The sequence below is a fragment of the Podarcis muralis genome, chromosome 5 (assembly GCF_964188315.1).
Source record: "Podarcis muralis chromosome 5, rPodMur119.hap1.1, whole genome shotgun sequence".
Lineage (NCBI taxonomy): Eukaryota > Metazoa > Chordata > Lepidosauria > Squamata > Lacertidae > Podarcis > Podarcis muralis.
Genome location: NC_135659.1, coordinates 46,162,856 through 46,172,280, shown reverse-complemented (window position 1 = coordinate 46,172,280; position 9,425 = coordinate 46,162,856). Strand labels below are relative to the sequence as shown.

Here is a 9,425-nt window from a genome sequence, read left to right as displayed (position 1 = left end):
TGCCCTCTGGCGACTCCGCCTCCCAGAGGCTCGCGCGGCTGCTTGCTCCCTAGGCGGACGGTGCCTACCTAGCAAGCCTCGCCTGGGCTTCCGCTTGGAAACGGAGAAATAAACGAGGAGCGGCGGCGGCGGCTCCACCACCAGCCCTCCCTCCGTCCCCGCGGCGCCGCTCTACCACGCAGCCGCGCCTGAGGAGGCCTGAGGAGGCCGGCCAGGCTTCCCCGCTTGTGCCGCAGTGCCGTGCGCTGCCTCTGAGGCCAGCCAGGGGGCGCTGGTTGCCGGCAGCTGAGGCGGCCTCGGGAGCCCAGCCAGCCAGGAGAGGAGGCAGCCCTCGCCGTCGGGAACAGGCGGGCAAGCGGGAGGCCGGGCAGGCGCCGCGCTGGCCTTCCTTGAGCTCGGGAAGAGGCCTGCCCGGGAGCCGAGCGAGGGGAGCCTCTCCGACATGCAGGCCCGGCGGCGCTCGCTGCTGCTGCTGCCGCCGCCGCCTCCCGAGGTGAGTAAGCTGCTGGCCGCCTCCCGATTTAGCCGGTCTCCGTCGGGCCGCTAAGGCCGGGCATCCTCTCCCAGGCCCCTGTGGGGCAGCGTGAGAAGGGAGCCTCTCTGGGTGGGGGGTGGGGGGCCGCCCCACGGCTCCTGAGGAGAGGAAGCTGAGGGAACCTTCCGCCAGGGAGGGTGGCCCAAAAGGGGCAAGAGGCGACATAACTGAGGGTCGGGTCGCGTTCCCCCACAGCACACCTTGGGTCAATTCCGCCGCCCCCCAACTTTAGGGGCGCGAGTATCCCTCCTTCGTACTAGGGATCATGAAAGCCTCGGGACCTTGAGAATAAAGAGGCAGACGAGGAGCTTCTCGTCCCGGCTTATCCCTCGCCTTGTTTGTCTGGCTTGTCCTGATGGAGCTGGTTGGGGGGGAAGAGAGCCCTGTTCCCTTCATGGCAACCGGGAAGCCTTCCGCGAGGAGTTCATGGCTTCTCGTTTATAGCGCTTCCCACCCCTCTTAATATCTCAGGGGGCGAGCGAGAAGACGTGGCAGCCCCCCGCGCCGCCACCCCAAACAAGCAAGCAAGCCTTCCCATACCGCTTCTGCTAATTAGTAAATTCCCCTCCCCCATACATCCAGCCCCCCCCCCCCCGTAGAGCATATGCATCGCTTTTTCACAGTCCTTGCTTGTTTTTGCAGTTGTGCATTCTTGCATCCCCTTTCTTTCCTGTCCTGCTGCTTTACAGGCGGCTCCCATTTGTTCGCAGCCCAAGTTTCTCATACTGGATCTGACGGGAATATTGCTGTCAAGGTGTCCTATTTTGTGCCCGAAGTACCTTCCCTTGCTCTGGCGTCGTTTGTTGCAGTCTGTTCACTATTTAAATAATTTGAAACGTGCCATAGCTGCCGAACTAGAGCGCTTACCAGGAGGCAAGGTTACTTTTAATTGTGTTTGTTGTTGCGCTCACTTAAGTCATACTCACCTTGGTGATAAAATTCAGGTGTTTTTTAGTTCTGTGGATGTGGGTAAGTAGGTCCAGATGACTGGTTGCAATGGAGGGACTGTATATCTTGTAACATGAATAACTGATGGGAATTACCTTGATAAGTTTGAATGTTTAGGTATTTTGCATATATGTAAACAAACAGTATTTGCATGTACCGAAATAGAAGTATATATGACAACAGAATATATTTATTAATATATTTAAACAAGGTGAAGTTCCACATGTAAAATGTCCACAAAACTTGAATGGTCTTGTGGTGTTAGTGCAGATTTTCATATCTGAACCTGCTGCTATTTATTTGTGACTTAAGATGGATGCAAAATTTCAAAGAGCCTGGTAGAGTGAGTAAGGGAAACATGGAGGTCACACTAAAGGTTATAAGGACAGCAAGTTGATTATTTTTAGCACATAGACATCTAGAAGGATAATATATTTATTATGTAAAATATCAAAATCTGAATAGAGATGCATGAAAGTGGAGTGCTTATTTGGATTGTACTGAAAACTGTTAGGTTGTCTGAGCTTGGCCCAACATAGATAAAACTGCTTTTATTGATCAGCAACACAAAGATGCACATATGTAGTAGTGAATTAGTGTTTGTTTCTCTGGTGTGGATTTAATATCACATGCCTTATATCAGTATAATTTAATGGCCTGGATTTACTAAACTAAAAATGTATTTACACTCAATTAAACTTAGTACAGTAGACAAAAAACTTTAGATTTTGATATCTGGTAAATGCTGGCACAATTAAGAGGGCTCTTCAGTGGCCCAGAGGTCCTTTAAATGTTGCTCAGCTGCACAGAAGCATTTCATTAAAAAAGCAGCTCTCACTTGACCAAAATTTAAAGGGCCCCATAGAGATCTGGTTTTTTAAAAGCAACTTTACTTCACTGATAATTGCAGCGTGTCTCATGGCATCAAATCTAGGCTTTGGTTTAGTCTCATGCTTGAAATCTTACTGAAATTTATTTAAAGATTGTGAATGTCTATGTTGTTTCTTTTTAAAAATGCAAAATATTTAATCCTTCCATAATCCATGAAGCTCTAAATCTAAGCAAATATAATTTAACATATAACTTAGGCAGGCTTTACATTATTTTAATAAATTAATTCTTAGTGCATAAGTAAAGGATGAACTATTCAGAGCAGATGCTTTTCAGCATGTATTTTAGCATTTATGTTCTCATTGTTCTTTTACATTTGAAAATGAAAGTGTATATCTAGACCACTGGGCTCCTTAGATGAAAAATGTAAATGGATGCAGAAATATATGCTGAAGTCAACAGGCAAATAATATGCCATACTAGAGCAGGATTGCTAACAGCTAAGAATTTTTATGCCAACATCTAACTGTTTGGAGAAAGTATAACTAACAATATTTATTTTGGAATAATATTTCAAGACAGGCTTACAGGTAAATATTTAGGATTGGAATAGCAGAAACAGTGATAAAGTATGTATGTATCCCTGTAGTTGTGAATGGTCCTGTGCGAAGGGTTATGGAAGAACTTTAATTTACTTAAGCTGCGGTCTTAACACACACCTACAAGGAAATAAACCTAATTAAACATAGTGGGATTTACTTTTAGGTAAATATGCATAGAATTGCTTTGTTAGAGCTGGAAGGTTATAACTTGACCAATCTGCCTCATTTTAATAAGAGCATAAGAGCCTGCTGGATGTAGTCTAGCACCCTGTCTCATAGTGGTCAACCAGCTGCTCTAATGGAAGCCCATAAGCCATGTTAAAATTCTCAGTTTATACCACCTTTGTATAAGCAAAGTTAATGGTGGCGCTGTGGGTAAAAGCCTCAGCGCCTAGGGCTTGCCGATCGAAAGGTCGGCGGTTCGAATCCCCGCGGCGGGGTGCGCTCCCGTTGTTCGGTCCCAGCGCCTGCCAACCTAGCAGTTCGAAAGCACTCCCGGGTGCAAGTAGATAAATAGGTACCGCTTACTAGCGGGAAGGTAAACAGTGTTTCCGTGTGCGGCTCTGGCTCGCCAGAGCAGCGATGTCACGCTGGCCACGTGACCCGGAAGTGTCTCCGGACAGCCTCTTGAGTGAGATGGGCGCACAACCCTAGAGTCTGTCAAGACTGGCCTGTACGGGCAGGGGTACCTTTACCTTTACTATAAGCAAAGTTATGGATATTAGGGCGCTATACTATACTTTTTCATGGTGCTGGTATTAAGGCAGTTTTTAACCCACCAGCCCAAGCATGCTTAAGTTAGTAGTTTGTGGTTTAAAATAAAAATAAACACAGTTTATTTGTTGTAAATATCCTTATCAAGTGGCTTGAAGGCAATTTTTACTCACACAGGAGACCAAGCAGCTATTTACAAGCCCTATACAAAGGTGTTGAAACAAGTCTCTAGTAATTTTGACTTCGTTTTGCTAAATGAAACCTGGGAGTAGATGCAAAGGTTTTTGGAGTGTGTGGCCACGAGTGAAATTTTGGAAACTGTTTGAAATGCTCAGTGAACAGTAGTTGCCTAAACCTTTTAATTCATGTAAGAAGATGTGAAAGATCGAAGCAAACAGTGTTTCTCTGCCGATGGAAGGCAATTTTTATAGAACTAGAGGGCCGGCAATTCTTCCTCCCTGCCTGCTCCCCAAAATTTGCTGAGGTTTTGGGGAACCCCTTGGAGCAAATTTCTGGGGGTTTGCAGGAGGGAATTTATTTCCTTCACCAATGAAGGAACACCAATTGAATTCTATTCAAAGTAATACAGTATTTAATTTTCTCCATCATTGTGTGTTTAGAAAGACTATAGGTAGCTGTCTTATACAAGTCAGACCATTGGTCCACCAAGCTTAGTATTGCTGCTAATGGTGTCTCCAGGTAGGGCCGGAAAAGACTCCTGACTGAAACACTGGAGAGCAAGTTCCTAAAAGCCAAGCTCTAGCAGCTATGTAGCTTAGGATGCAGGTTTAGCTGCTACTGAAGTAGAGTCATAGGGTGTGATTGATTATGATTACATGTATGTTTATTTTAATTCACAGTCTCTCTTCAAGATGACCAATCACAATAAGCATATGAGGAAAATAGTTGAGTCATAAGTACTGTGACCTATTTATTTGTTTAAAGTATTTATTTCCTGCCCCTTCATTGTAAAAGCAGTGCTCAGGATATGAAAGAAACAAAACAAAATTGCATATTTTTAAACAAGCAAGATTGGGGAATATCACAGCAGGGTTGTGGGGTCAGTGCAATAAAAGTGTGTGGAGTCAGTACAATAAACACATCCGTCCAACAGGCCAAACTTGCCCCAGAACACAAGTGTCTTCACTATGTACTAGACAATTATTTGGGTGAAACAAACCTCCTTTGAGTAAGAACTTTCATAGCTTAGATGTGATCCCAAGAAGGTCGTCTTCTACATCTCAACCAGGAACCTCTCTTCCACTGGTTAGAACATAGAGAAGAATCTCTCCTGGAGATGTTAATGAGGAGGACTGCTCTGACTGGGGGAGGCAGTCCTTTAGATTAAATAATAGATCTTTAGATAAAGGTAATTAACAGTAGCTGGAATTGTAAAGAAGTTTGCGCAAGTACACTTTCCCAACGGAATACATATTGTATGTTTTTGATTAAACAAAAATAGCTTTTAAGAGCAGGACCCTAATTATATACAGACTTTGCAAGTTCCTGTCAGTGAGACTTGCTTACCAGTACTTCAAAGATTCAGTACTGGTAGGTTAAGCCTATTTTGAATAATGGGAAAATAATGGACTTTTGTAGAAAAAAGAATGCTTTGCTCTCAAACTCCTTAAAGGCATCTGGCCTCAGAAGGTCCGGCCTTTGTATTCTGTTTGTAGACATCTTTTTAGTAATAGCTGTGGAAATTGAGCTTCATTAAATGACCCATTTAATTTTTTTTAAACCAAACCTTCACTGCCTCCATCTAATTAACTAAGAAGTTGAGTGGAAGGTTTGTTTTAGTTCAGTCTGTCAGCTCCTATGGTGAGATTGTACTGCTACTTTACAAATTATTTTTTTTTAAAAAAAGAGATTAGTTTATGTGCTGTGGAAAACAAAGCATGTATCCAGAAATGTAATAAAAGGCAGTGTGTGTTTTTGTCTTGGTGCAAATGTTAAGAAAGCTGGTCCATATGTCAGCTTCTTAGTGAGTGTACCTGAGGCAAGTACTCATGCTGCAAATTTTGCATAGTGTGTATGTGGGGGGAGGATAATTCCTGTTTGGTTCACCTCATACAGTTATCTGTCACATTTGTTTCAGTTGAGAGGAACAGCTGGCCTAGAGGTGCTGTTTTTACTGCAACTGGTACTTATAAACTAAAATAGGAGGTCCTATATATTTTTTGTGTTTGCATACTGTTGTGACTTCTTGGATAAGCATTGTTTACTTTTTGTGGTCCATTACTTTCAATTGCTTTAGTGCAGATCTAGGCCAGTACAAAAGAAGAAAGGTTAAATGCATGTCTCAAGCACAATAGCTTTTGTTTTGTCACTGGAGTGGCAGATGGGAAACCAGAATCTCTTACATTCCCGCATACATTGACTATGGGGGAGAGGCATTTACCATCAGCTGATGATCTTAAAATTAGACTTCATTTGAGCCTGTGCTTCTTGAGTGTTCTGTAATAAAAAGCGTGTTTATTGTATCAATGCACTCTTAAAATTTTATACAGATGATTACATTTTGAGCTAATGTATGCTATAGAATCATCTTCTAAATTGACTGAAATTCATATAAATATATGAAGTAAACCTATGAATTGGTTGTATTTTGCTTTATTGCACAGTATTCAAATACATCAATTTTCTAGATATGTTAAATGTCTCTTCTGGTATATAGCCTTTTTTGTTAGAACATCTGTAACTGTCAGAAACCTCTGTGTTGATCCCCCCCATAATATAGCAAACATAGAAATCCGTAATGTTCCCTGTAAAAGGCAGATCAAAGTGCTGTACAAATCTCCTAATAGCTGTGCCTAGCTATGAATGACACTTCCTTGTTATAAACACTTTCATATTTTTTGATTTCACTTTGCTGTGTCAAAATTTTGCTTTGAACTCACTCCTAGCTCTGTTCACCTAGCTGGCTGTACACTGTTTGGTATACAATTACTATGTAGGATCAGTAGGATGAAAGCTTGTTTAGATGTTTAGTTGTCTTATGTTTGCAGTACTGTTCGCACCAACATTCAAAAATTCATAAGACTGAAGTTAATTATTCTGCATCTCCCAGTCCTTACATTGCTCCCTGTCCTCCTATTCATTCTGCTATTAAATTGAGAGTGAAGATGGCATAATGATTCTTTTGTGTTGTTTATCTCTTCACCTTGTTGTCATGCTGCCATGCCCTTTTGCTGGATATTCTGCATCCTTGGTGTACCTTGGCTCATGGGACTATTGGGTCATGAATAATCTTCATGAGAAGAAATGTTTTATGTATATGCCTGCTGCACATTGAAACGCCAAAATAAGCCATTCCCCAGATAGCCTTTTAGTAAATGTCTACTCAACACAAAATATGCACAGTACTCAACTTATCACCACTTCGGCATAACATCCATCACTCATTTTCACTATATAATTGCACTTTGCTCTACTCATGCTTAACTCTAATCTAATTTCTCTCCACATTTGGTGTCCATAATTATTGATCATAGAATTGTAGAGTTGGAAGGGATCACGAGGATCGTCTAGTCCAACCCCCTGCAATGCAGGAATCTTTTGCCCAAGATGGGGCTCAAACCCATGACCCTGAGAGTTTCATGCTCTACTTACTGAGGAAGGGAAAACAATGTTGAAAGTCTATATTGATGATGGAACCAGGAATAGGAAAAAGCAACACAAAATATGTTGACCAGGGGCTGCATCATAGCATAGGAAAGGTGGAGAGTAGGGCTGGGTGATAAATCAGTATATCATGCAAACTGTTTTTTAATCCACATTGTGATGACTGTTTTGACCTGGCAATATATCACGAGAGAAATTTGGACAAAAGGATTGGAAACTGATGACTTCCCCATGGGGTGGCTCGGCCGAACCAAGACTTTTCTCTGCATGAAGGGGAGAATCGCTACTGCTGGGATTAAAATATGTAGAGCAGGGGTAGTCAACCTTTTTATACCTACTGCCCACTAATGCATCTTTCTTGATGGTAAAATTTTCTTACCGCCCACCAGCGCTTGATGGAAGGAGGATTCAGCTTGTGCCGTAGAACCCCCTACCGCCCACCTAGAATCCTGAAACGCCCACTAGTGGGCGGTAGGGACCAGGTTGACAGCCCCTGATATAGAGGGAAGGGGACTTCCCTCTCCCAATTTGCTCACACACAAGTTTGGAGAGGGGCAGGCCAAACAGCGCACCACCATCTCCCTGCTTTGCTCGCTTGCTTGCTTGCCTCCCTCCCCAGCGCCACAGTCCCTTCCCCTTGCACTGATGGAGGCGGCAGACGTGCATCTTTGCCTCAGAGCTGCTTCCCCACCACCACCCCTGCCGCTCCTGTCCCTGCTACCACCTCTTCTCCCATGTCCTCAGTTCTGTGGTCAGCTTTCCCACAATGTGGGGAAAACCGTGAAGCTAGTCAATGCTTCTCAATTCCTGTTACTCATCTTCTGCATGTGCGTCTATGTGCATGCATGCATGTGTTTGTCTGTTTCCCTGTGCTAAGAATTTGAATATAGGGGTGGGGGTTCCCCCTCTAGGGTCTGTCTCTTCTGCTTTCCCTCTCTATTCCACCCCATCCAGAAACTGACACGAGGTCTGGCTGCTTCTTCCTCCCCACCTCTCTCTGGTAACAGTTGCCAGGACATTACCACATTTGCTTCTACATGGTTCCATCCTTATTTCAGGCATCATTATATATCTGTATATCACAGTATTTAGCTGGTATATCACGATGTTGAAAACCAGATATCGTCCAGCCTTAGGGAAAGAACAGTGTGCAGGAATGAAGTGATTAGGGCCCATTCCCATTGGCATAATATTGAGGATTATTGTAGTCAGTGAATACACACAGTGGTTCTGTGGTGTTGAAAATGTATTTTTATGTAGTGTGGTGGGCACATACCCACAGCCTTGTGGTACATCTTCAGGAGAAGAAAAGACTAAGGAATAAACCCATCTGGAATGGAGTCTGTAAGATGATTGAATGATGTTTTGTACACCTCCTTCTGGCAACTCCTGCAGCCAAGCTGCTACCAAACATATTGCTCTGCTTTCCTTAGCAAGGCTGAGAGCGGGTCTTGTTGTCTGGGCAGCCTAGGACCTGCCCAGACTTTTGCCCCGGAGAAGTCACTTGGGTCTGCCACTTTTAAAATGTCTGCAGGCATCGAAGTATGCCAATCAAACTGATAGTCCTGTTCTGTATGATTATTTTACATTACACATTTGTATTTATTTGGTTTTGGTATTTAATTTCTCATGTCAGTCTATTAATTTGAGTCAGAGAGGAGGGAAGGTACACTAACCAGAAGGACAGTCACCAGGTGGTTTGGTTGAATGCTTCTGTGGAAAGATGTACACCAGGGGTGTCCAAGAGACTGCGATCTACTCCCACTATAAATAAACTGGCAGTGATCTACCCATTGGATTTGACCAGAGCTGTTGAGCTTTTTTTGGGGGGGGGGGAGAGATCAGAGTAGTTGAGCTTTTTTTAGGGAGAGAGGTCAGATCGACCGGTAGATCGCGATCGACCAGTTGGACAGGCCTGATGTACACAATCTAGGAACAAGGATACATTGAAGAGCTCAAGTTGCAGCCCTCATGTTTTGCCATCTTCTGCGTACTTGTAGCAAAAACTTATTCCTGGTTATTTCCTTAAGACTATTTCCTCCATACTTTGTTGTTAGTCTCCAGCCAATCTGGTAAAAAGTTAATCCTATCACAGAAAACTTGGTTTATTATAATAAGAAAGTCATGTTTCCTAAAGAAAGTGAGAACCACTCTAGATTAGGTGCTATAAG

At 43.5% G+C, this 9,425-nt stretch overlaps 1 protein-coding gene across 4 annotated transcripts in view; it reads left to right on the top strand.

Annotated features, from left to right (window-relative positions):
* The first annotated feature begins 328 nt into the window (after positions 1-328).
* ZFYVE9 (zinc finger FYVE-type containing 9) overlaps positions 329-9,425 on the top strand; it is a 48,375-nt gene continuing 39,278 nt past the window's right edge. For 2 of the 4 annotated variants that reach the window (XM_028733485.2, XM_028733484.2), the window contains exon 1: positions 329-493. The gene's annotated coding sequence lies outside the window, so the exon portion shown is untranslated. The remainder of the gene's footprint in view (positions 494-9,425) is intronic. The other 2 variants (XM_028733486.2, XM_077928737.1) reach the window with 1 other exon arrangement.